The sequence below is a fragment of the Thunnus albacares genome, chromosome 17, assembly GCF_914725855.1.
Source record: "Thunnus albacares chromosome 17, fThuAlb1.1, whole genome shotgun sequence".
NCBI lineage: Eukaryota > Metazoa > Chordata > Actinopteri > Scombriformes > Scombridae > Thunnus > Thunnus albacares.
The window spans coordinates 13995805-14023303 of NC_058122.1; the positions used below are offsets into that span (position 1 = coordinate 13995805).

The 27499-nt window shown below is 40.1% G+C and overlaps 2 long non-coding RNA genes across 4 annotated transcripts in view; one reads left to right on the plus strand and one right to left on the minus strand.

Annotated features, from left to right (window-relative positions):
• Positions 1 to 11058: 11058 nt before the first annotated feature.
• Positions 11059 to 13683, minus strand: LOC122967734. 2 transcript variants are annotated; one of them, XR_006398667.1, is made up of 3 exons: positions 13267 to 13683; positions 13065 to 13184; positions 11059 to 11538 (listed from the first exon to the last, which is right to left on the minus strand). It is a non-coding gene; the product is annotated as an uncharacterized LOC122967734 (long non-coding RNA). The 2 variants fall into 2 exon arrangements; XR_006398666.1 differs by having other exon boundaries at positions 11059 to 11552; positions 13267 to 13682.
• A 79-nt stretch (positions 13684 to 13762) lies between these two features.
• The window catches only part of LOC122967733, a 43424-nt gene continuing 29687 nt past the window's right edge, over positions 13763 to 27499 (plus strand). The window contains exon 1 of one of the 2 annotated variants that reach the window (XR_006398665.1): positions 13763 to 14143. This is a non-coding gene — a long non-coding RNA (uncharacterized LOC122967733). The remainder of the gene's footprint in view (positions 14144 to 27499) is intronic. The other variant, XR_006398664.1, reaches the window with a different exon arrangement.

The window sequence follows — 27499 nt, forward strand, 5'->3', positions numbered from 1 at the left end:
TAAAATGAGCTCCCAAGAATACAAGTTTTGTTGCATTATTAATGGTCACACTGAGACCAGATAGGGGTAGCGTAAAGGAAGAAAGGTGGAGAAAATGCAAGAAAAAGGAACAAGTAGGAGAGAGAGAGAGAGATGATGGCAAGAGGGAAAACAAGAACAAGAAGGCAGGAAAAATGGAGAAAAAACAAGCATAAAAATGAAAAAAGAAACCAATAAATACTGAGAAAAAAACAAGAAAGAAAGTAAATGACAGAGGATAAAAACAGCCAGAGAGAAATAGATTAAGATAGATCAAGTAGATCGATCTCATTTGAGCTCATTCAACCAATTAAACCAGTTCCCAGCTTTCTCCTCATGCGTGCTTCTGTCTGTGCCCGATCAGCAAGCCTCGCAGTCTGTGCCATCCTGACTCGCAGTACCTGAAGCACACGGTAAATTATTCAGAAATATCAGCACTGTGCTGAACAAACTCTAAAACTGATTGTCCCTGAACTTTTCATATCTGGTCCTATATGGTTGCTTGTTCTTTTGTAGTCATAAATCTCTTTCTCTCTCTCTCTCTCTCTCTCTCTCTCTCTCGCTCTCTCTGTCTTTCTCTTCTCCTTATGCACTTACTTATTCCATCATGAACAGGCTGGAAACAAAGCACGCTGTAACAGGACAGAGTGAAATTAATGCATCACGAGTAGTCTGGAGTGGTGCAGATGAGAGTTGTCCCTGGTTATCTCCAATCTGGATACAGCAAGCATTAGGATATCAGGCTTGAGGCACAAGACTGAAAATAGGGCACAGGCTGAGATACAGTGCAAGCTCTATTGATCTATTACAGTGAACAATGATTCGCAGGGTGGAAAATGGTATGTGATGGGAACTGGATTGTTTTCTAGCTTTGTGTGAAGTATCTCCTCAGCCATGCAAGCAAATGATAATGTCCTAATTGGAGCTATATTAAATAAAGGAGTTTTCAGAAAATAGCAGATCTTCTATATCTTACAGCACTGGCAGCAGATGAGCCACATTTGCAACTTTCATAATACCTCAACACCTCCCATTCCTTTGTTCTCTGACCCAGTTTGCTTCCCTCTCTTCCCTCTCAATGTCCCACCTCCAGACTCACCTCAGGGGCATCATCCCTCTGGCCCATAATCTTCATCCACACAGAGCGCAAACAATAACTCTTAAACCTAATTCCTCTTTATTTCCCCTGAGTGCAGTATTGAGTATGATTTTCAATAAAAAAGATTTAGTTTCCTCAATCAAAAAAAGGATATCTCGAAGCTTTAAGCTATGTTCACTCACTCTTACACGTCCTCTTGTTGTCAGTGTGATTGCTCAGTGTTGGTCTGCCAGGTATCGGGAAGTTTTATTGCTACTGTATATCACAAAGCATCAGCCCATTGGATCTTATGTGGGAGTCTTTCAAAACTCTAAATTGAACAAAACACAAAGGAGATACTAAACTGCAGCAGCGCTGCAGTTTTTATAAAGTTCTATTTTACTCAGTGGATACGGTGCTGTATGAGTCACACGTAACAGCATCACTTTTTGCCCACAAACAAAAGTTCTGTGACGTGATTTTTATTGAGACTTGGTAGTTTCATCATCTCCTCACCGTAGTGCTGCAGGCTGACAACGAGCTGCAGCTGTCAGAGGGATACAGGAGAGATACTTTCACTCCACACATCACACACATCCATCCATCAACTCATCCATCCCCTCCCTGCCATCCAACCTTCCCTCTCTTGGTGTCAGATTCAAATGCTGTCTAGAGGAAGGCTCACAGCAGTGTAAGAAACCTGTAAGTTGGCATTGGCAAAAACCATAAAAAATGAATGTGTTTTTGTATTGTGCTCTAGGGGAGGCTATCAAACCACCTTCTAAAGGCACCGAAACAGCTTCCTCTTTGTAGAACAAAGACAACTGGTTCCAGAAGTCTCACAGAGGATGGCACCCAAAACCTCAAAAGATGGAGAGAATCTGGTGCTTCTTCAGTTTTATTAACAAGAGTGAATTTTAGTGCCAAAGGTGAATGAAGAATATTTTGTCATTTATTGAATTTTAAAAATGTTGATGAATAATTCAAAATTGCATTAGTTACTTTGATGGATCAAAATAATTTCTGGGGCTGTGCAAGGTTTTTTGGATTGTGGACCGTTACAAAACAGGATGAAAGCCAGCAGTATTGAGGTGTATAGTGTGGTGGAAAAATGAGCAGCATCAATCCAAGAGGGATTTTTTCAGAGCTTTGATTTTTTTTACTTGCAAAAATAATTACAAAAAGTTCCACAACACTTACAAAGACATAAAAAGGTTGGTGGACAAAAACTGGACTTGCAGGTTCAGCAGGTTTCCATAGCAGAGATGATACACAACCTAACCCCTCTCTCTCTGACACACAGCACTACTCTTTCACCCAGCACTTATAGTTTAGGCCCCTACTGGCCCCATTACAGAGCAAAGGGTAAGTGAAAATGCACAGTGAACTTACAATTTAACCTTAATAATATATATATATATACAAAACACAAAGGACTTTTGACTACTACAGATTAAATTAAAATGCATAATAATACATAATAAACTGAAGTAATACCAAACAAAAAACAATTTTAAATAAATCTCCTCTACCTACTGCCGTCTCTCTCCACTGACTACTTGGTACAGCCTAACAAGGTTATTTGGCAGCAGCTGGAGCCCTGTGGCTGCATTCTCAGGTGTTCACCCCAAGAAAACATGCCCAGCAGGAAGTAGACCTCAAAGAGAAAGCAATTAGTAAGGGTTCCAAAACAAAAGCACAACATAGCAAAATGAACTTCCTGTATTAGTCTATGACCAACTTAACAAAGACAATGTTCAATTGTGTTTTTCACCCTAGTGCTTTCTAGCTCCCTCACAGGCTGCTGTATGGGCAGAACATTCAAGGCTGCAGCCCCAGAGATTTTTTTCTTTAGCTCTGAATAATTCTCCACTTTGAGCGGTTTGGCACTAAAGAAGACAGCAGTGTTGTAATTTTGTATCTTCAGTGAACAGAACGGAGGCAAGAACAATGACAGATGGCTTACAGGAAAATATGTGGAAATATTTGTTTCTTATTAGCTGACAGGTGTCTGTTAATTCTTCAAGTGATGGGGCTACTATGCCAAACACTAGATCACACAGTCAGTCAGTGTGGGGAAAATATGGATATCGGTGATTTTTTATCACTAAAGGAGTTGAAGCTGAAGCAGTGGCATGAACATCCTCTCATGTTGGTGTGTAAATGTCTGTATGAGTTCCAAGTAACGTGAACATGATATGAGCAGAGCATAGCTAACGTACTTTGCACTGCATTGTAGCCAGCTAAACCGTTAGCAATGATAGCTTAGTTGTGCCTCCCCTTGGCTAGCGACGCCAAACTAGCCTAGTCTTGTGTTAGATTGCCAAAAAGTTTCATATTTTATCAGTCTGGTAGTCCTACAAACAGTGATAACACCTAAGGCAAGTTTTATGAGAAATCCAACTTTTTTACTGATCATGTCATACATTGACAGCTAAGTTACCACAGCTTCCATAAAACAAAACTTTAGGCTACTAGCTTAGCTGATAACGTTAGTCAGTTTAAAATGCTGGCTCACTCACGAGCGATGTCAGATTAAGCTAGAAAATAAACACTGAATGTAATTGATTAAGATTGATTTAGTAAGTCAGTGGCAGGTGTAATATACCGTATATTGTGTAATCATATATTGTGGTTCATATCAAGTAGGTCCATCAGCAATAATTTTGCAACCAAATTATGAAAGTTTACTCATTCACTTTGAGTAGTTAGCAGTTTTCAACTCTCATTCATGAAATTGACATTGTATTATGGGTTTTGAGGATTTTTCATCATAAAGGCCTTGTAATAATAGTAATAGGTATCTGATATGATGCTCATTTTGGTTTGAGACATTCAAGTGGCTGGAATATTTATGTGCAGATTACATGGTAAATCAAATCCAAACTTTTCCTTCCTTCTCCAATTTTCACATTTTTAAGCAATGTGTATCCCTAACATGCAAGAAAAAATGCATGGAAACAGTCTGTTTAGAAGTACATTTTTTAAAGTTTTTTGATGGAGATGAATCTGGGCTCATGATGATGGTTAACAGTCCAGCCAAGTTCCCTGAGCTGCTATATGGTTACTCACATACACTTCAAGATAGCATAATTAAACACAGGGTCAAACACACAAGGAGGCAGACAAACTAACAAGCAAACCATCCAATATTTCAAGTTAAGCCAGGGCCAGAGGGCCAGGGCCTTTTCTAGAACTGATTTGGTATCCTGTCTTTCCCTCTTCCTGTTCTGTTCCAAGGTGTCAACATTAACTTTTCTCTATTGATGCAAAAAAAGTCTCAATGATGGACAGTTTATTATAATATAAAAGGCATATTTAATGTTGCTTATGCACATAAAAAACGTAAATACTTACTACTACTTACATACTTACTTGACTAGCTAACACTTTTCAATATAGTATACAAAATTGTGAGTAGTTCATAATAACAGTAATAAAAACTGATAATAATAAATTATTAATAAGTAGTTCTTGAATACAGTAACTCAGAATCAAGGACTATATAGTAGATACAGATGAGCTACTAGAGAACAGACAAGGAGGTGCTGTATCAATCACTCATTAAGTAATTATTAGTTCATACTACAAATATCTGTCAACCAACATACTGACCACTTTCTCCACGATGATGCTGATTAACTCTGAACTAGATGGTGAGCTGTATCTGGTTTGTTATTAAGGATCTAATTGTGAACTCGCCACTAAAAACTCAGTAGCTACTTGTTAGTTTTATAGGATGATGCTTTACTTTACTTTGAAAAGCAGATAAATGGTAGGAAATAGGTATTCAAGAAGTAATGAGGGACTATGTAGTAACTACTCATGATGCGCCATTTAACTAGAGGGTGCACATAAAGAGTAACTAATGGTTAAGTAATCAGTAATTAATGAGTCTTTTGTGCCGTAGGTTGAGTCACAGATATTTATGAACTAATCATTACCAGTCTGTTCATCATTATCTATTATAAAGGTCTCAATTCTGAGTTACTGAGGAACTACTTATTAACGACTCATCAATTATCAGGTTGTTACTAATTCATTCCTCACTCGTTCCTTTGTAACTACTCACAGATTTGGTGTACCATATTGTATACCCTTAAATATGTGAATGTCATGATATACACAATGCAGCAAAAATAAAGGTCCATATAATAATGATAAAAATGACTGATGGAATTTGTATATCACTGTGATGAATTATAAATAATTACACAGCAACATGCAGCAACTGATATGTCGCAGTGTCCTATAGTTTTCCCTTATAGCCAATATGCTGAAGGATCTGAAACGACACACTACTAAGTGGAGAAAAAACATAATGATGATATTTATGATGAATGAAGTGTGATATATTGGTCATTCAATACAAAATTGTGTTTGCAGCAGTATCAATAAGCTCTAAATTTGTACAGCCTAGATTCAGTGGACCATGACCTAATTCTTATGAATGAATGGAGAGTGCTTGTGTGAAATGCTCTAAGGAAGGAATGATCTGTCTATCTTTCAATCCATCTGTGTGTCTAAATTAATTTGAATACTTGCTGTTGTTTTGTCTCACTGTACAGCTTCAGTTTCAGTGAAGAGGTGTTTTGTGAATTCAGCTTGTGTGTCAGGTTAGCGGGAGGAAGAGTGTGTGGGAGAATGTCTGTGGAGGGCTGTTACATGGAGTGAAGAAAATTACTAAGTGCATAATCATCACTGCTTAACAGTTTGATAAAACATTACCACACTGAATGCAGCTTCGGAGTGGTGTGGCATGTTAATGCCTTACTGCGGTTATCAGGCGATGGTGGTGTTTTTAAATTTAAGCACACATAAAATTATTATGAGGCATTCCCTTCAGGTGTTTAAATGAAATCTGACATTAAGAAATAAATTGTTTCACAGAGTGGCCATGAATGATTCTTACATATGATCCCTCTCATAGCAGTATAAAGAAGAGGTAGAATGATCACTTGCAAGTTTATGTTTAGTGTTTAACAATTGACTACTGTTGTCAATATTTGAGCTCCCTTACTGCGTCTGCATCCTTGAAACAGAGTGCAAAGACTGTGTTATGAACGCTTCAAGAGGGTGAGGCTGCAAATAAACAAACAGGATGCTGCTTGTGCAGCTTGTGGGTTCACGAACACTCCAGTTTGAGTATTAAAATTAACAAACATGAAATGAAAAACTTGGAATTGATGAAAGTGCATTTTAGATTTGCAAAGGAATTGTTAAACCTTTATGTAGTTTTCTAAATTTCCTTCATGATTTCATAGAAGGTGGCAGAGGAATTGCTTGGTGTTGTTTTTTGCCTTTTACAGTATCTACTGCAGCCCCCGCCAGGAATATTCTGTATATTATGCAAACTAATATATTAATGTGTACATAAATGTAAGACTCATGGATCCCTGCTGTATTTTGTGTTGCTGTTGCCATTTACATGGATGTCTTGAATCTCTACAGAAAGTATATAACCATCATTTATAAAATATCTCGAGATGTCTAAATAGTCAGTAAAAAGCAGGAAGCAAATTGGTCCTGAATGAAAAAAAAAAAGATTTAACTAATTATTTTACATTTAGTATTCAAGTTGTGTGTCAGTTATTTTCCGATGTACATATTACATATCGATCATCCACATTTCCATACCCTGGGGCTTCACACAGGATAGGCCTGAAGGCCAGTTTAACGTTCACTTGTTTTACTCTTTGACATCCACCAAGAACATATCTCTTTTGAAACAGCAAATATATCATGCAGCATGGTTGTTGTGGCATGTTAGATCAATGCAAAACACACTTGCTAAAATGGTCCCTCATGCCTTGTTTGTTCCACAGAAATATGATGTAACCCCCTGGGTTATCTTGTTCACAAACCCTAGGATATTTTCCATGTTTCTATGTGTATGGTTTCATAACATGTAATGTTGTGTTTGAATGTCTGTAACTATTTACATGGGGAGCTAATTTTGTAACTATTTACATGGGAGGTAGTGTGATTTACTGATGACAGTGAATGCAGCATAAGAATTTCAGTTGAAAGTAAAAAAATATGGACATAGCCACCGTGATGTCACCCAGTGTGTGGCTCCGGCCGTCGCGATCTTGGCAGTGCCTGACTCTGCCTAACTCCTGACTAATCTGGCACCCAGCAGTCATCTTCTACAGAATATTCTCGTCAAGACAATGAGCTCTGGCGGTAATCTAGAATTCATAGAAACTTAGTTACATTCGTAACTCTTGTTCTATGTCTTTCTTCCTGAATCTGTACTCACCGAGAATCAGTTGCAGACCGAAGGAACAGACAAAACTGCTGTCACCACAGGATAGGGGGCAGCCACGTTAACTCTGTAGAAGTAGGAAAAGGTACAGGAAGAAGCCCAAGCAGCTGCAGCACAGATGTCACTCACTGGAACACCTTTCAAGGTGGCCCAAGAAATGGACATATTCCTGGTTGAATGACATTTCACCAGTGGGACCTTGAGGCCCCTGTGCCTGTATGCGTGAGATATGGTATCGATGACCCTGTTCAAGAACCTGTTTAGACCAAGTACAACCCTTTCTGTGCCCTCCATAACAGACAAACAGCGCACCAGTCTTACAAAACCAAATGCATTGCCCTGAGACTTGCAAGGCAAGGTGAGGCCCACTGAAGGAGCCCCTGTGTCTGGTGCCCCCCTGGTGATTCACATGAGGTTAACAAGAAAGGAAGAAATGCCTGAGGGCTAAGTGTACCGCACGTAGCCCTGGCACATTAATGTGCTGGAGCCCAGGTTCCCCTGACTGCCCTGTGGTTCCACATAGCCTGAGAAACACTTGGCTACAAATCCAATTAAACCAGCACCTGTACTGCTGTAAGGCTAGTGATATAATGTTAGAAAGAGAAACATTCAGCTACAAATCCAGAGTCACCGGTAATTCACACAGGTCACCCTGGTAGGTGTAATTTCATGTAATTACTGTTAACAGTGTTAAGTCAGTAGCCAAGGAGCAAAACAAAACACTCTTCTCTATGGTTCTCCGACTGTTGACACAGCTGTTGTCATGAGACGAAAACACCTCAGCAAGTCTAGTGTAGTGGTCAAGTATAAAACCCACCCAAGCTAATACAGCACATGATAGAAATTAAGCTGCAATGAGCAGAGGCGCTAAGTGGGTAAGTTAGCAGGGCACGCCTGCAGAGGAAATAAAGTTGGCTTCTTACTTGGAAAAGTCCAACACTTTGTGGTCAAAGTTTCAGCAATACTACCGGCGGAGATGAGCACTGGTTATGCAGCCTCTGGAGGACAGAAATGTAGCTCCAACTGATAGGTTACAAGGCTACTGGCATAGGCAGTAAAGCACTGATGCTAGCTAATGCTAACAGCATTCATGACCTGTGTGTTTAGGTGAGAAGATGAAAAGGAGACAATTGCTGGGTGCTAGGTCCCTTTATCAGGTTGCTTGCGTCACCCTGGTCACACATGTGACTTTGTTGGTATTATGTCTCGATGTCCTGTGCATACGTGTGATGCATTTCCAGATATTTCATACCATTTCTGATGGTCAGAAAGAATGAAATAGAACTTGAAATAAATTTTAAACTACAGTCAGTTTACATTCCATCACATCACACTGTGCTCCCTGTGTGATGTACTTACCAGGCCAGCTCCCTGAATAAAAAAAAATACTAAAAACCTTCTTCAAGGCCTCAGTGTCTCTTTTTCATGTGATGGTCTGGATAGAGAAATGCCAGGATGTTACTAATGAACACAAGTAGCGATGCCTGGAGAACTCGCCTTTTCATGGCTACTCAATGAACTGATTAGCCATTCCTTTTCTGCATTTGAAGCCAATCAAAGTAGCTGACAGAGCTTAATCACTTGATATATCCTTTCATTCCTCAAGCGTTTTTTTTTCCCGGTTTACATATTTGTTTTCAATTATGCTTAGAGCTGCTTTTACTCTTGGGCGCTAGAATTGAAAAATGGCTAAAAACCGCTAAAGAGCAGGACGTAGAGGAATCAACAAACAAATGTAGCAGTTGCAGTCTCTTGATGTTAGGCACGTGCAGGGATAATAGCTCATTAGGCCTTACGGTCTGTGAATGATAGCTTATAGTGATCATGATAAGCCATCATTCGCTTTAATTAGGGAAAATGCATTCATCTTCCGCTGTGTTCTCTGCTCACACTGGATTCTCCTTGGGGATTCTCTCACTCTCTTAATTCCTCTCGCCTGCCTCCTCTATCTGTCGTAAGACGATGTAAGAGAAGAGGTGCACAATGTAATACACTTCTCAGTAATGCACTTCTTAGTATTAAAAGAGCCAAGTATTAGTGGCACCAGGATGGCATAATAATTAAGAAGACTATCTTTTCTCCTGCAAGATACATTAATGCCCTGTGGCAGTGCTGCCCTGTTCAAGTGTCCTTGAGTGCCACTTTTTGGTTGCAGATGTGTTGCTAACCTTGATGTATGACCTCCCTATTGAGATTGTAGTTATGTCTCTGCAATCTTTCGTGTATCCCAAAAACCTGCTGCTTATATTATAATTTAGGCTTAAATAGCTTTCAAGAGTCATTAACTCAACAACTGTACTCATTTACCCAGTGACCTGTTTAATGGAGTTTAGCAGAAGTTCACGACGCCTACTTCATTCATCTTTCTCTCCTCTTCTGTTTCATTCATCACTCCTTTTAGGCACACCTCGTAGCATCTATCAATTCATTCATCATACACCTTGTCCTGTTAGTTTTAAGTCAAGAGAAAGCTCACTCCTGATTCACGCTGTCCTGGGGCCCATTTCACCAAATTTGCAACATGCAAACTGCAACATGAGATAATTTCCTCCTACCATGACTTCGATACCAGTTCCTGAATGATACTTTTTTTGGTACCAATTCTATAAAATCCATTTTAACAAAAAAATTACATATTACGGTACACATCTTAAGTTTTATTTTTCAGGTCTTTGGCATTTTTCCACTCAAACCAGTTTTGAAACAAAAAATAAACCTATTTACCACTACTTGAAGTTGTTAATATAATATCAATAAATAAAAATGTATGAAAGCCGGAATCAAACTGAGAACCTTAAGATTAGATGACTGCTCTATCTCCTCCTGAGTCCTGAGCCACTGCCACCCCAACAAAAAATATTACAGTACAAAGGAACAAAATGTAAAAGATACAATAAATCAGTGCAAATAGTTTTCATTGGAAAACGGACCGTTGCAAGTCAGTGTCTAGTGCTCACTGTTGCATTCTTAGGACCTTTACATCTTAGAGGTTTTACTCAGCAGTTCTTCTTCAGAAAAATCAACATGTCTGCTTTCTTCAGGTAACAGACGAGCCCACTCCTGGCTGATGGTGTCCCCAGCAGTAGAAAATGTACACTCTGAGGCTGTGGATGATGCTTGCACACAGAAACACCTGGATGCCAAGTCTGAAAGCACTGACAGTGTCGTTCATGTTCTACCACCAGGTCACTGGACTCACTGAGGTTAGGGTAGATGGCAGTGGCAGCTGGTGACTCAAAAAATTGGGGCGGACAGGAGGAAAACCAACCCATGGCGTCATGTTATTTTACACTAGTTGGCTACTTATCTCTACTTTCTTATGTTCAAGTTATGTTCTTATGCTCAAATGCAGGGCAGTGCAGAGACCTTTAGAGGGGCTGGTGCTTAAAGTTAAAAAGGGGCACAGGAATAAGATTTTAAAACATACACCAACACAATTTATAGCATAACCTATTGAATTATAGCAACCCATATTCAAACAGAATGTAACATGGAATCTTACAACAAACCGCATCATACTATATCATCATCCCTTATCCGATAAAATCAGAGCGGGGTACAATTTTATATGCCAATAAAACAATTTGCTTTCAAAAACAAAAACCCCTGAGTGGTGAAAAGGCTGCTTCTTTAAAGACATTTTTTTTAGCCCTGGAGTGTTTCAGATGTGTCATTTAAACAACAAAATTAAACAAAGCCAACTTCAAATTTATATTATTGTTCTACTGTGACAACAGATTTATGTTCTTATCAAAAACAGACAACATATCATATGATTTACATGTGTTTCCTTTGTATTTGCTGAGTACATAGAAATAAAGCACCACAAAGCTTATAATCTGATAGAGGTACAGATCAGTGCTAAACACTAGAAAGACTGAACACTAAAAACATTCACAGATCTAAAAGTGTAGGTTCACATCAAAAAGTGTTGTGCATGCATCACAACCCGGCTCAAGGCTGGACAAAGGAGGGGAGACCACACATGAGTTATAACTAAAGATAGATTTAATGTACATAACTTAAAAATAAATGAAACCAAACACAACCACAAACAACATGGTGAAAGCCAGAGGGAAGAGGGCAAATGACTGACTGCCTCCAGCTTATATGGAAGCTGGACAGTCCAGGTGACCTGAATCCTCCTGACGACCAAACTCCACCCAACAGGCTCCTGCAGGTAGAGGTCTGTTCAGAGAGGGTCATCACACACATAACAAATACATGACTTACACACTTTTATCTAAATGCACGACATACAAACACTGTTGTTATTCTAGTTATTTTTTACTATTTAAAAAGCCTTAATTCTAGTTCATTTAAGCTTATTACTCAATATACGACTCAGCTTAAAAACAAACAAAAATGAAGAAATTCTTACAAGCAAGCAGCCAGACCTCCTGCACACTTATTCACAAATCACACAACATCAACAGGTGACTGAACAACCACTCAAGTAAAAAGTGAATGAATTCCACAGACAGCTCACTTCAACAGCTTCATTGTCCAGGCAAACTACCTATAGTACATTTATGATCTCTTTGCCGCATTCTTGTTATGGAGATAAATTCACAGCCACAGAGAGACATTTAACCATCAGAGAAGAAATGTGCGACCAAAGAGACAGAGAGAGAGAAGGTGTATCTGACTCATGTTATGTGATATCTTCTTTCTTTCATGGAGATGAAGTGTCCATGTCATAACATCCATTTGTTAACAGAACTTTGTTGCTGCTGGTTAACTAGTCTGATATCTTTAGCAACAATGACAAACAGGCCACTCACCAGAGGCTTCCTGCTGCTGCCATTCCCCCCAGTCCAGATCCATTCTCGCTGTTAGCTTAACAACAGTCCTCAACAGTCCTTCAGGACTGCTACAACAAACTAACTATTGTGTTGGATAATGCAAGTAGCTATTTACTACTCGATAACAAAGGGAAATGTAGCTGCTAGATCTAAAAAAAGGAAATTTGGACTCTGTTGAAAAGGCCCAAACAAAATGTAATTTTTTAGTAATGCGTTTAAAAGTAGTTCCCAATTTGCATGTTATAATATCTTAATATGCTACTGTATGAATTGATCTATCACTTTACCACATACAGTGGTAGAGAGTTGAAGATAAAATTTGGAAACTGTCATTGGACCAACACAATGTCAATATTGTATTCTGCTCGTTGATTGGTTAAGGAGGATGTCCTCCCTTAAAGCGTCATTTTACATGTTTTGGCCAATCATAGATTAGCATGAAAAAAAAGAAGTACATTAAATTGATATGAGATCCCAACAGCAGGAGCCCATCCTCCTCTACTTTCCACCACCACTTCACAGACTGACCTTTCCCTTCTTGCCTGCCCTGCAAGTGTCTCTGTTCAAGCATTTTAATCAGAATTTCAATAATTGATTTTTTCCAAAGAAGAGATAAAAAATTATTTTATAAATGACGCTGAGATTTGACAATGGTTTATTTCAACCAATTACTCTTTTTTTTCTGCCTCTATGGACAAGCCTCCTCTGGTAGATGGTAAACCTCGGCAGCGCTGTATCTCTTCCTGAACCTTCTCTGCAGAGCTGACAGTGTCTTATGATCTTACTTCAATTGCCATGTTCTCCTCTGCAAATAGCTCCTTAAGGGCAGAGATCTTTGGCTGCTTCTGCGAACAAAAAAGAAAAGGAAAAAAGAAAAAGAAAAATAGGACACTACCAGGGTATCAGTGTTGCTACTGCAGCTGTACTGTCTTCATCATGAGTCGTCATCATGGTCACTGGCTGTCTCTTCAAGATCCTGTTCAATCTGCCGGTCCTCGGTCATTTCATCTTTATTCTGTATTCAATAGATTATGAAGGTCATATACATCGATCTACAATGGAAGAGGAGAAAAAAAATTACCAATAACAATAAACACCTGTTGTGAGGTCCTATTCATGAGCTTCTCCTCTAGTCTGGTCCGCACTCTATCTGCCACTTTCGTCTTGAACCTTGGGTCCAAGGCTGTGCCCTCCAAGAACTGCCTGATGCTCTCATTGTGCAAGACAAAGACATAGTATAGTAGTCAGGTCTCTGGGTATACCTAATGAAAACAACTAGGCAGTGCTGCTGCTCCGCCTACGCAGAGTACGCAGAGCGCGTGGGCCCTCAAGTACCAGGCTGGGGGCTCCCAAAATTAACGCTCAGTAGGGGCCCGCTGGGGATGTAGTGCTCGACCCCGCGGGTGCAGCAGGAATAGGAGAATTTAACTCTCTCAGCTTCTTCTATTCATTCTCTATGGTGGTTCTTATCACAATGGGTGTAATACCCCCTCCCACCACAGTGTGGGTTGCAATAGTAGAATGGCACTGTCCGTATTTCTGCTCGTTAACTCTGCGGGAGGTGAAGACCGCAGAAGCAGCGATTCAAAGTTAATGACTAATTTCGCTGAAAACTTTATCCAAAATATGAGATATTCGCGTCTTTTTATATTTATGGTGAATGAAACTTGCCAGACAAAGTTTCAGCCCTCTGAGGCTCATTAAGAGCTATTTGCGATCGTGTGTGGATGAGGCCAAACTATCCAACCTCACTTTGCTGGGTGTTGAGCGGGAGCGAGTGCATGAACACTAATGACTAAGTGGTTGGCAGGTTTGCCACCTTGAAGGAGAGGAGGATGAAGTTTTAAAAGGGGCCGTGAAATGTACAAAGTTTGTTAAACTGTTCGGATTATTTTGTTCCATGGAGGATGGAGAAATACACAAATGGACTAACGTTACACTAAACTACAGCAGTCTAAGCAGGGACAACAACTGGTGAGTGAAAAATCCATAGTCTTTATTTCTTTATTAACTTAAAAGTTGGTTATGAAGAAATGAGTCATAATGTTAGATTAATGTGTTGTTTAACTCCATTTTTACCGCATCTCAGCACCTGTATGTGTCACTGCCTGTGGTGTTGTAGACTGTCCACTTTGTCTTTGAATAGGCCTTGTAGTGTTGTGATGGCAACTACTTTGTCCTTTACACTGAATTCATCCAGAAAATCTCCTATCTTGTCTGCTATAATGTTCCCTGTCTGGGGTGTGTACACCGTCCTTGTATGCAGGATTTTCTCCTTCATGGTATCCCCTTCACATAATGGACTGAAACAGTTAAGTAGAGGTCCCACACCACACTCGTCCACCCATCAGCACTCACAGCCACATCCCTCACTCTCTCTTGACATTTTCCTTCTCTACTGCAGGTATGAGTGTATTTGAGCATGTCTCTTCTGGGGGCCTGAGACTTGGGGTTTAGGGCTCTTATCATCTCCCTATAATTGACAGAATACAAAATATCAACAATAGCATGGTTATATTAATACTGCTTATTATAGAAGTCAAATTATCTAGGCCAAAAGATTACCTCTGGTATATTTGCCAATTACCTTTAAGTTACAACAACACCCTTTACAACGTACTTACCTTACCACTGTAGAAAAAGGTAGCAAACCTTTAACAATAAAGTTGGAGCCCTGTGGCGCTCATCTTTCTTTTCCTTGGAAATTTTTCCTTTTTCTGCCAGTGTGAACAGATTGACACTCAATGGCATTGTGCTCACACCAGGGTGGACAGGGGCAGAAGCTAATGTGAAGAGCTTAGCTGTTTAGCCAGCTGACCCAATAGATAAGCACATTTCTGCTCTTAAATTTATTCCATGGACCTTCAAGTGTTCCATTAAATTTGGAGCCACACTTTTGCATTTTTTACACCGTCGCAAGGCACACTGTGGTCATACACACACACACACGTGAGCCCTGTCTCTGAGAGTAATGTAGTGTTTTTCCTGCATGCCTCTGCGACATGTAACGTTAGCTTATCACCAGCAGCATTATTACTTGTTGGTATAAACATGCTGCATACTTATTGGTTCACTGACAATGATGAGATTAACTCCTTAGGTATTGGCACCGAATGACAGGGCATTTTTTAACACTTGGTAGTATCGAAGCAATTCGGTCGGGCCCCTGGTGTCATGGGGCCAGCTAAGGTAGACATCTGGAGATCAATATGATGACTTTTTACTTAAATGTACAGCAGGTGGCACCAATGAAATGGAAACTAAGTTATGAATTTCTATACCTATTTATCACCTTTAATGTTTGTACTTAAACTAAGGAAGGTATTTCAAACCAGAAATTGACACAAAACTGAAATGTGGGCCTGGGGATTTAGCCTTGCCAGTGGCAGAAAAGAACGTCAACAACCAGAATTTTAGCAAGTTTTCTCCAAAGATGTATTCTCATGACAAACTGAGACATCTGGCACCATAAAAATATCATCTAAGCAAGTGAGCCCCAAATTGTATGAGAACCGATGTTGACTTGGCAGATAAAAACACCTCTGTTGTACTCCTAGAATCCCTATATTTTTCCTTTTTGTTGATTTTGACAGAAAACCATGAATTCTATACAACCACCCCTTCATAGCTGGAAAGCCTGATACACCGCATGAGCATTCAATCTGGACAGAATTCAAGACTCGACCTACTGTTATTCAAGGGAAAATGTCCTTTATGATAGCACTATGCTTAAAAGGTACAGTGTTGTTATTACTAATGGGTCTATTCAAAGAACACTCCTACATTGACATTCACACCAGTGCTGTAGTAGCAAGAGGTTAAAACCATGATTTTTACCAAAGGGCTGTACTGAAAGCATCATGCTACATTGTAACTGTACACAATCATAACTGTAGTGAAAGAGTTTGATTAATTTGACATGCAAGTGCTGTTGATGAATGGTGTTTGCAGAGTAAATCAGCTCCATGTACAGTGTAAAGGATAAAAACCTTAAGTAAATTGTAATATGCATAATAAATGATACTAAACAGAAAATATTCAAGAAACTTTCCATTTAATTTAAAAGTAAGCTGCCAACATCATTTGCACAAAGACAGAAAAATTTAAAAAAAACAGACACAACTGAAGGCACACTGGAGAGAAAGTAACTGTTTCTCTTGCACAATGCATTTATCAAATGTATCATTGACATGACACATGATGACTAAGTACTCCTGACTTTGCTACATTTAATATATTTTCTGTGTGTAGACATTTTAGTCTTTAAAAACAAACAACTGTTGCATAATGTATGCTCGTAACAGATCTTCGGTGGTTCTGGTTCCACGTTGCCTCATTGACATTGCATGTATGTTCAAAAAGAACCTTTTAACTGATACTATGTCAATATAGTAACTAATAATCTAATACGACAGAACAAAAGCTAGTTTTACTGACAAAAAAGTACAAAAATACTTGTAAAATGCAGTGGTATTGTTAAACCCAACCCACTGATGCAGATGTCTACTGCTTTGAAATACCATATGACAACCCACTAAAGCATAGGTTAAAATACAGTTAGCAGCAGTATGTCTCTATGTCTCTTCAGTGAAGTTTGACCTTCAACTGTGTTCTCTACTGAGCGCAGTCGTCTTACAAAATGAAATCTGGCTTTTTTTTTCTTTTTTTTTTTTTTTTGATGAAAGGGAAATTAGATTTCCCAGAATGCTCTGCCTGGTGGGCAAGGCGGATAAACCAACTAAGCTGAAGACTTGGTAAACATTTCACTTTTCATCATGAAAACCTCTCAAAATGTGCTTAAGAGGCGTCTGAAGATTCTCAGTGCTCCAGGTCAGGAGATCTGCAAGTAGCAACTCGAAGGCAACTGGGCCTGCTTTTTTGTTGACGATTCATCCAAGAGAAGAGGTGAAACATCCTCAAAACCTAACAGCAAGTCCAATTGCCTTTGACCTACTACTTGTGGATAAGGGGTGCAATCTTACATATATCTCAATCCTTAAGTCTCTGCACACTGAGTGAACAGTGATTTGGCAGCCGTTCTGTGTCAACAAAGCCCAACATATTCATGCACAGCTGTTCAACAGCAATTCTGCGTGATTTCTGTTCGGCGATTCCTAGTAAATACCACATACTGTTAACCAACACAACACTGTCAACATGAGAGATCCCTCATTATGCAATCTCAGTACTGTCAGATTCTGCTACTGTTGACTGAAAAGAAATACAGTCCTGTACAGACTTATTTCAGAATGGTTGTGGCTCAATGAAACTACTTGGGCTTGATTAATACATACGTTGATGGCAGGAGACAGAGAAAGAAAGGAAAATTCAGAGGGTTTGATTATAATAAAGGTCGTCTTTAAATCTAGCAGCATGTCGCCGTCATTACTAAAGTATGCTTGGATGTAGCACTGATGAGCCAGAACACTTTGTCTCCCCTCCAAGACACATAAAAGCTGAAGTGGATTAATCATTCATGCTAAAGGTCCAACAGCCTCAAGTACCCAGCAGCAATGACAAGGTCTTATGTGCATGCATGAAAACCTTGGGACCTCTACTGTTTGTTTGAAAGTCTCCCATCACTAACCCTCTTCTTTATACTGAGCTGAAATATTGATTAGCATTCAAGTCTGCATTCCCATCTCAATCATACCACTAACCAGTGGAGTACTTCTCAAAGCCCTAATCAAATTTCATTCCTTCTACAAGACTGTAAATTATTGTCCATATGGGATCAATTTAATCTTTCTATCATATAGAGTGTCTTCCATTAAATGATAAACTTAATATATTTGCAAATATAGGAAATTGCAAAGATTTTGGAGATTCTTTGGCCTAAACTACAAAGCATCATTTTTCTGTCTCAGCACAAGGACACTAGTTAAAGGAGAGCAGATTTGTTGACAGTCTTGTTATTAACCCAGCGCTCATAGTCTGCTTGAGAGGGACTAAGAAAGAGAAACAGGAGAAGGTCGTTGTGATCACTGGGAGTTGAGTAGCTGTGCCTGCCTCTTTCCCTTCAGTGGTGAACAAACATCTTTTTAGCATGCATAGTGTTTGCTTGGCCTCTTTGCATGTATGTTTTTGCATGCATTGTCGAGGTGTTTTGTTTCAGGCATCAGAGGTGTAGCGGTCTATCTCATAGGCTACTCGTTTTGCTGAAACAACACTGACCCCTCTGTATTGATAAACTGCGAAGACATATTGACCAATTTACTGGTGACTGGACACCCTCCCCACCGTGGAAAGTTTTGTATGTTGTGTGGGTTATGAAAAGATCCCAAGTGGTCGTAAGAAAAAGGGGGTTGCTGAAAGATTCATAGAACCCTCGTTCAACAGGCGTTTCCATGGCAACACAACAGTCTCTGGCTAAAAGAACCGAAGGCCTCAATGCAGACGCAGTTCCACCGCCTCAAAGACCCTTTGATTTCTATGTACACAGAGAAACACAGACACGCACGCAAACACACACAGCTCTTTTTTTGTGTGTGTGTGTGTGTTTTAATATTGTGACATGAAATTTCCCTGCTCATTTTTGTGCCCCTCTTGGAAATCAGTTTAATCTCATTCTTGCTTTGCAATAAACACTTGACTTGATTTCTAACAACTCAAAGACAAACATTGTTTTCCTCATTTGAATTCAGCGACGAGTTTAAACAGATTTCCACGCTGTTACACAACTGATTAGATGCAATTACTTGGATACGGGATATTTGGATGAACGTGGGCAAAGTTTTAAATGATCATCTGCAAATTTGTCCTCCCTCATACTCATACAAGAAAAATTCAAACACATGCTCCTCCATAATACGGGTGCTTTGTTAAAATGCAAGTCTCATTTCGGACATATTTGACCTGAGGGACATGTGTCATTCATTATTCCTTAACAAGGTAGATCCCTTTTCATTTTTCTACAAATTGCCCCTTGCTATCCATAGACTCTGGCAATTAACCGTCCACCCACAGTGTAAGGTTCCCTTATTTCATAAATAAAGCATTCTTCTAAGTGAAACAATTTAGTGCACAAGCAGACAAGGAAGAGGTATTATTCTTGCAGCATCTCATAGACCCCAGCTAAGATTTGGGTGAGGTCTCACCGCATCTCCTCTTAACAATCAGTCTAACAGAGACAAGGGGGGCACAAGGGGAGCAATATCTGCTTACAGAGCATGCATGCTGAATAATAAAATGCTAAATATGTCAAAGCCCCTGTGAGACTATAGCAATGAAATAGGCTACTTAATGAAGAAATAAGATGCTCTACATCATTCAACTTTCATTCATGTTTTGGCGGATTCAGCAATTGAATTTACAACCTTAACATAATGCACTTTTCCACAAAAAAACAAACAAAAAAATAAAACAACAAAAACACACATAATTCAGTCCAACATGGCTACTTTTGCAGACATACAGTACTAATAAGGCTGCCCTGAAGAAGCAGTCACATATACTTGTAGGATTTGTGATGCTAAAGACTATATGATGAAGTGAGAGGTCTGACCTAATTTGTCCATACATTCAGTTTTAATCCTTGTACTCAAACTTCCACAAGACTCTGGCAGTGCTATGTAAAATCTGTGCATAGGAAGGCCATCAAGCAGTGCACACAATACAGAATGAAGTGCAGAGGTTAGTAATGACTAGGTTTTAGCTCTTTAACACTGCTCCATCTTAATGTTGCACAAGCTAGGTGCATTCTTGCACTGTGTGATAGGTTACTTAAAACAAAAAGCTGCCTTGGACAAATGTTTTTTTCTTTTTTTCTTTTTACTCTTCCCTCACTTTGTTGAATTTTGTCTGAAGGCCTTTCAGCCCCAGCAGGCCTTGAAGCTAAGCTCACTACATAAATCACACACACACACACACACACACACACACCTGGGCCCAACAGCTCTACTTTCTCATCTGAACGACACAACCATCCTGATTCTCACTGGAGAGATTAAGAGATTACAGAACTCTCTTGCTGTGTGTGTGTGTGTGTGTGTGTGTGTGTGTGTGTGTGTGTGTGTATGTGTGTTGTGTATGTGTGTGTGTCTGTGTGTCTGTTCGTTCCTTTGCCTGTGTGTAATGGTGGTGCGTGGGTGGGGGAACACGTGGTGGACCTGTCTGTAAGTAGGATCTTGAATTTCAGTTTTCAGTTTATGCATGTTGTCACACATGTGGGTGTGTTTGTGTCTGCATGTTTGTGGAGTAGCAACTACCTACATTGTGTTTGTTCAAAATATGTTTGGTCCTCTCTGCATGCATTTCAGTACATCAGTACACAGATCCTAAATATTGTCTGCATGATTGTTTGTGTGTTTAATGACTCTTTAGAAAGCTATTTTCTGGACCCTGAAAAGAAACCAAATTATTATCTGTTTCCTACTGTGCTGTTTTTCATAACGCATGTTCCAAAGAGGCCAGCTGTAAAGCCATTTAATGCTGCTTTAGGTTTTAATTGACCATCTCATATTGACAAAGAACCATGGAATGAAGACTGAAAGCATTTCTCATCTCAAATGTATGTTTCTGTTTCTGATTTATTCCAGCCTTTCCCACTGAACAAATCACATCTTTGATGACGTGTGAGCATCAGCGTGTCTGGTATTTAGAAATTTTGCATTAGTGGCGTCTGGGGATGACAATGACGTCAAAACAGAAGGACATGCCATTGTCCCAATACAAACAAAAAACTTCAGCTGTAAGAGAAAATATCACAGAAGATAAAGGACGCAAGAAATGACAAATCTCTTTGTATCAGATGAGTTATTTGATACATGTGTCTGTGCCTACAGCCAGCACTTTTCTTTCAAAAATCTAGGAGTTAAAAAAATGAATGTGAAAAACTGGATCACCTAACTGGATATAGTCTGTAGCAGAGAGAAGTTTAAGCTTGCAGTGACCCCTGCTGTTATTTACCAAGTATTACAGTTGTGTTTCTTTATGTATTGGCTTGTAGGCAACAAGCAGCATACGGCAGGTCTATACTTTAGAAGATATTAATGTCACTTTGACATATAAATGTGCACGTGTTTAAAGGTATGGCCAGAATCTAAATAATTGTCGCTCAAGTAAAGATTTCCTGGTTATGATTTAATCATTATTTAACAACTTCATGACTTCTACTTGCTATGCTGGAAGACCCCATGATGCTTGTTATACTGTAGATATATAGACTCAAATCTGCCAGTTAATCATGTATACTTATGTATGTCACTTATGTATCTATATTGAAAATCATTTGAGAGTTACATTTACAAGGTCCGATCATATGGTATTGGATTGAATTAGAAAGATAGAGTCATAAAGAATGAAAGAAATGTACCATTATGTCCTAAGAATCATGAGATCTGAGTAAAATTTAGCCATAACTCAAATGATCTTAGCTCAATTTATAAGTACAGTTAAGAGAGTCTTAGTTATGTTGTATAGTTGCCTGAAAAAGAAAGTGACCATGTTGTCGGGTAAGTTTATTTTTTATTTGTGTTGACAGAATTGTATTTTATATGGAATAATGTTTGGACCTAATGATTTTATTTGATCATGTAAATTTATTCTATGTTTGTATTGTGATATTTAGCATTAGCTGACATTAGCTTATCAGGGATTCATTCAAGGACTTGCGTTACATCCAAAAGGATTACCAAGATCCTTGAAGTCAGATGAGTTTCTCTCTGTTTGACACAGAAGCAGAAATTGCTCTTAATGGGGATGTCCATTTTGGACATATATTGTGTGTAGATAAAGCATGAAAGAGAACTGATATCGACTGACTGAATGTCAAGTTTTCATATATTGAATAGTCTTAAAAAAATGAAATTAATAAATAAGATTAAATAAATGAATAAGCCGAGCTACTGGGGATGCACAAGCCAGTGCATTCTTAGCTGTTCCCAAGCCCAGATAAATGGGGAGAGTTGTGTCAGGAAGGGCATCCGGCGTAAAACCTATACCAAATCAAATATGCGGATCATAAATCAGACTTCCATATTGAATTGGTCAAGGCCTAGGATACCAACAGTCACCACCGCTACTATTGACCAGCAGGGTGCTGGTGGAAACTATGCTACTGCTGGGAGAAGGAGAGGGGGAAAGGCATGTCTGGAGGCAGCGGGAGAGGAGGAAAGGTAGAAGTGTGGAGATGAGAGTTGGAACTCTGGATGTCGGCACTTTGACTGATAAAGAGAGAGAGTTGGCTGATATGATGGAGAGAAGGAAGGTAGATATACTGTGTGTGCAAGAGTCCAGGTGGAAGGGGTTGAAGGCCAGGAGCATCAGAGGTGGGTTCAAACTGTTCTATCATGGTGTGGATGGGAGGAGAAATGGGGTAGGGGTAATCCTGAAGCCAGAGTATGTCAAGAGTGTGTTGGAGGTGAAGAGAGCGTCAGACAGGGTGATGAGTATGAAGCTGGAAATTGACGGTGTGATGATGAATGTTTCAGCACATATGCCCCACAATGGGGTGTGAGATAGAGGAGAAAGAAGAATTGAGCTGGATAAATTGGTGAGGAGTATACCCAAGGAGTGGTGATTGGAGCAGACTTAAATGGGTATGTTGGTGAATGGAACAGAAGTGATGAAGAGGAGATGGGCAGGTATGGTGTCAAGAAGAGGAATATGGAAGGACAGATGGTGGTGGATTTTGTGAAAAGGATGGAAACGGCTGTGGTGAATATGTATTTCAAGAAGAGAGAGGAGCACAGGGTGACGTATAAGAGTGGAGGAAGGCACAAACAGTTGGACTATGTCTTATGCAGAAGGTACAATCTGAAACAGACTGCAGACTGCAAGGTGGTGGCAGGGGAGAACGTAGTTTGGCAGCATCGGATGGTAGTCTGTAGGATGACTTTGGAGACCAAAAAGAAGAAGAGAGTGAAGGTAAAGCCAAGGATCATATGGTGGAAGTTGAAGAGGGAAGACTGTTGTGTGGAACTCAGGGAGGAGTTAAGATGGGCGCTAGGTGGTAGTGAAGAGTTGCCAGATGGCTGGGTAACTACTGCAGAAGTAGTGATGGAGACAGCTAGGAAGGTACTTAGTGTGTCATCTGGCCAGAGGAAGGCAGACAAGACTTGGTGGTGGAATGAGGAAGTACAGTTAAGTGTACAGAGGAGGAGGTTGGCAAAGAAGTGGAATATCCAGAAAGATGAAGAAAGTAGAGGAGTACAAGGAGATGTGGCGGAAGGTGAAGAGAGAGGTGGTGAAGGCCAAATCACATACCTGCGGAGGCATGGAGATGTCTGAGGAGATAGCAGTGGGGTTCTTAACTAGATTGTTTAACACAATCTTGAAAAGTGAGAGGATGCCTGAGGAGTGGAGATGAAGTCTACTGGTACCGATTTGTAAGAGTAAGGGTGATGTGCAGAGCTGTAGTAACTACAGAGGTATAAAATTGATCAGCCACAGCATGAAGTTATGGGAAAGAATAGTGGAAGCTAGGTTAAGAGGAGAGGTGATGATTAGTGAGCAGCAATATGCAATATTTACTTTGAGAATGTTAATGGAGAAGTATAGAGAAGGTCAGAAGCAGTTGCATTGTGTCTGTGTGGATCTAGAGAAAGCATGTGACAAGGTGCCGAGAGAGGAGGTGTGGTATTGTATGAGGATGTCGGGAGTGGCAGAGAAGTATGTAAGAGTGGTGAAGGCTGTATATGAGGACAGTGTGACAGCGGTGAGGTGTGTGGTTGGAGTGACAGATGGGTTCAAAGTGGAGGTGGGATTACATCAAGGATTGGCTCTGAGTCTTTTCTTGTTTGCAATGGTGATGGACAGGTTGACAGACGAGATAAGGCAGGAGTCTTCATGGACTATGATGTTTGTGGATGACACTGTGATCTGTAGTGAGAGTAGGGAGCAGTTTGAGGAGAGCCTGGTAAGGTGGAGGTATTCACTGGAGAGAAGAGGAATGAAAGTCAGTAGGAGCAAGGGGAATACATGTATGTGAATGGGACAGTGGAATGATGAGGATGCAAGGAGTAGAGGTGGCAAAGGTAGATGAGTTTAAATAATTGGAGTCAACTGTTCAAAGTAATGGGGAGTGTGGAAGAGAGGTGAAGAAGAGAGTGCAGGTAGGGTGGAGTGGGTGACGAAAAGGAGGTGGAGGTGGCAGAGTTGAAGATGCAAAGATTTCGTTGAGAGTGACGAAGATGGACAGGATTAGGAATGAGTATATTAGAGGGACTGCTCAGGTTGGACGGTTTGGAGGCAAAGTCAGAGGCCAGACTGAGATGGTTTGGACAGGTGCAGAGGAGAGATGCTGGTTATATTGGAAGAAGGATGCTGAAGATGGAGCTGCCAGGCATGAGGAAAACAAGCAGGCCAAAGAGGAGGTTAATGGATAGGGTGAGGGAAGAAATTCACGTGGTTGGCACAGCAGAGGAAGATGCAGAAGAGAGGAAAAGATGGAAATGGATGACCCATTGTGGCGACCCCTAACAGGACCAGCCAAAAGAAGAAGATGCAGTCTTAATGATGCAGACTCTTAAAATGTACATTCACTACTGCTAGTTTAAAGCACCTGCTATTCCAAAATGTTTGACAGTATAGAATAACTTTTTCAAGCATGCCAGCTAAAATGGTATTGCTGTATGTAATCCACCATTTGTCCGATTATTAATTTAGTAAGACACATTCTCACACAATCTCACACATACACACACACACACACACACACACACACACACACACACACATACACACACTATTACTCGGTTACCTTCTTTCAGCACCTAATGAGAAAAGACTTTCTTAACTCCTTAATTTGCTCTGTGCTAATAGAATGCAGTGGGAAATGAGCTTCTAACAGCTTCTCGCTGCCCTCTGCCTCGACTCCTGTCTCTCTGTTGCCTCTTTTCTTTCATCCACCTTTCCTCTCCTCCCCTCCCTTTTTCCTGCCCCTTCCTTAATTCCCTCATCCCTTATCTCCCCTCCCTTTTTGACTCCTGTCTTCTCATTCTCCCTCCGCTCAGCTCAGAACACCCACTGCTCATGGCTGAGCGGTGGGCGCTCTCTCTCCCCTGAAGCCTGTCCCACGCTGAGGGCCTTGCCAATTAATGGCTGTCATGTTTGCTCTCTGGCGGAGCTGCCGTAAGTGGTGCGGACAATTTGTATTACAGAGGGTCCATCTCATGCATGGGTGAACTAGGTGATGGGGCCTGCCTGAGCTAATGGGCTGTGGATGCAGAGAGGCCATAGACCCCAAGCACTCCACAACTGGAGGACTTAAGTAGGTGCTAGTTAAATGCAGTATTCAGCCTGGACAGAAACTACATGGTTACAGAAAATGGCAGGTATATGCATGGACAAGCATCATAGGTCACTCATGCAAACTGAGAGGCACACAGCTGTATGTGTACGTGTATAGTTGTGTGCTTCTTCCTCCCTCGCTCGTTCTCTCTTGTGCAGGCCCCTGTCTGCTGCTTTATGCCATCCAGACTTCTATAATTGGATCAAGCACTACAGATCACCTCTCATTACCTAAACTGACAGGGCCTGTCTTGGCTGCTTTGAGAGAGGACAAACAGCAAGACAAAGGAGAACATGGGTGGGAGCTCTGTGTGTGTGCTCATGTTTGTGTGCTTGTGTGAACCGGTGTGAAAAAGTGTTGTCCTGAACATTAAAGTTTCAAATGCATAAAATATCAATGCTTTGACCCTTGGTTGTAGGTGAATCACCATCAAACATCATGCAACATAAAATTGGCTGTGTTTGTTGTAATGTAGGAATACGTCACCCATTCATACTGTATGTGTTGAATAGTTTTTGCAGGCTTTTGCTACATAGACAATTGTTAGTGGGATAAATGTGTTGTTGTTTTCATTTATATTAATATGATGAATAAAATATGTTTATGAAACAGTGAGCATTTACTGTAGCTGATATAACTGATGATCAGTCACAAAATGGCTCCAGATAGGTACGCTGAGGCTTGTGTATTCCCCCATTTTTATTGCTCATTTATTTGTTTATTGGTGTGTTTCTGTCCAATCTCCACAGGTGGTTGCTAAAACCCCTGGAGCAGGGGAAAGGTCAGCCAATCTGCATAATGTCCTATTACTGGTAATATGGGAAGTGATTGGATTCAGGCAGGCTGGCAATTCAAATTTTCATTTTGTATTTCATGTGTATGTGTGAATGATCACCAAGCAAGTTATGTGTGTAAGTGAGTGTGTGCGTATGTGTGTGTGTGTGCACTACATATATTGTGACTGCTATGCAATGATAACTTAACTCTGTATTGTACCAATATGCTTATATATACTTACATATATACTGTACATAACCACCTATTATATGTATATAATAGGTGTCATTGTCCTTTACCATCTAATATTTATCTCAGCACTCTTTGCACTCTTCATTGCTTTGCACTATTTATATCCTGTTACAGTTCACAGAAACGGTTTCACCTATATATAGTCATTCCTTGTGTATATTCCTGAATATCGTTGTGTTGTTATACTGTGTTGTTATTCTGTGTTGGTATAGATACCGATGATTCTGATACTGATATTCTTATATACTATATGTGCTGTATAAGCTGTATAAAAATACTTTCATAAATATCAGTCGAGGAAAAAGTTTTTGTTCCTGAAAGTGTATTCAAAAGACAGATGTTGCCACTTGTGTCTCTCCTTGGGGGCGACGCGGGTAATTGTTCCATAATTAATACATTATCATGGATATGCTGAATGCAGTGCATATCCTGACAGAGAAATAAACACTGCTGTTAAAATCTAATATTGATAAGGGAATTACTGTACAATCAGAAAGTTTTCAGACCCCTTCACTTTTTTCACATTTTATTATGTTGCAGCCTTATGCTACATCACTTAAATTCATTTTTTCCCTCATCAGTCTATACTCAATACCCCGTAATGACAAAGCAAAAACATGATTTTAGAATTTTTTGCAAATTTATTAAGAACGAAAAAACTGAAACATCACATTGACATAAGTATTCAGACCCTTTACTCAGTACTTGCTTGAAGCACCTTTGGCAGCGGTTACAGCCTGGAGTTGTCCTGAGTATGATGTGACAAGCTTTGTAGCTGTGCAAATATATCCACTGATACTTCAGGACACACCTTCAGTGATGTTCCTGGAATCATTGGGTGTTTCGGGTCTTTCAACATCACACACTCTCCTCCGGGTAACCCAGCTAAGGCTGATCAGACCCAAGATTTTGACCAGATGGCAAACTAGCTACTCTGCCCCCATGTCTCTCCTCTCTTGAGCCACAGCGACCTTGAGGCTCTCTCTGCCGCATCGTTGGTACTGCAGATGGCTCTTCTCCTCCTCTCTCTCTCAATACCCAGTGAGCTAAGGGCTCTGGATAGAGATTGG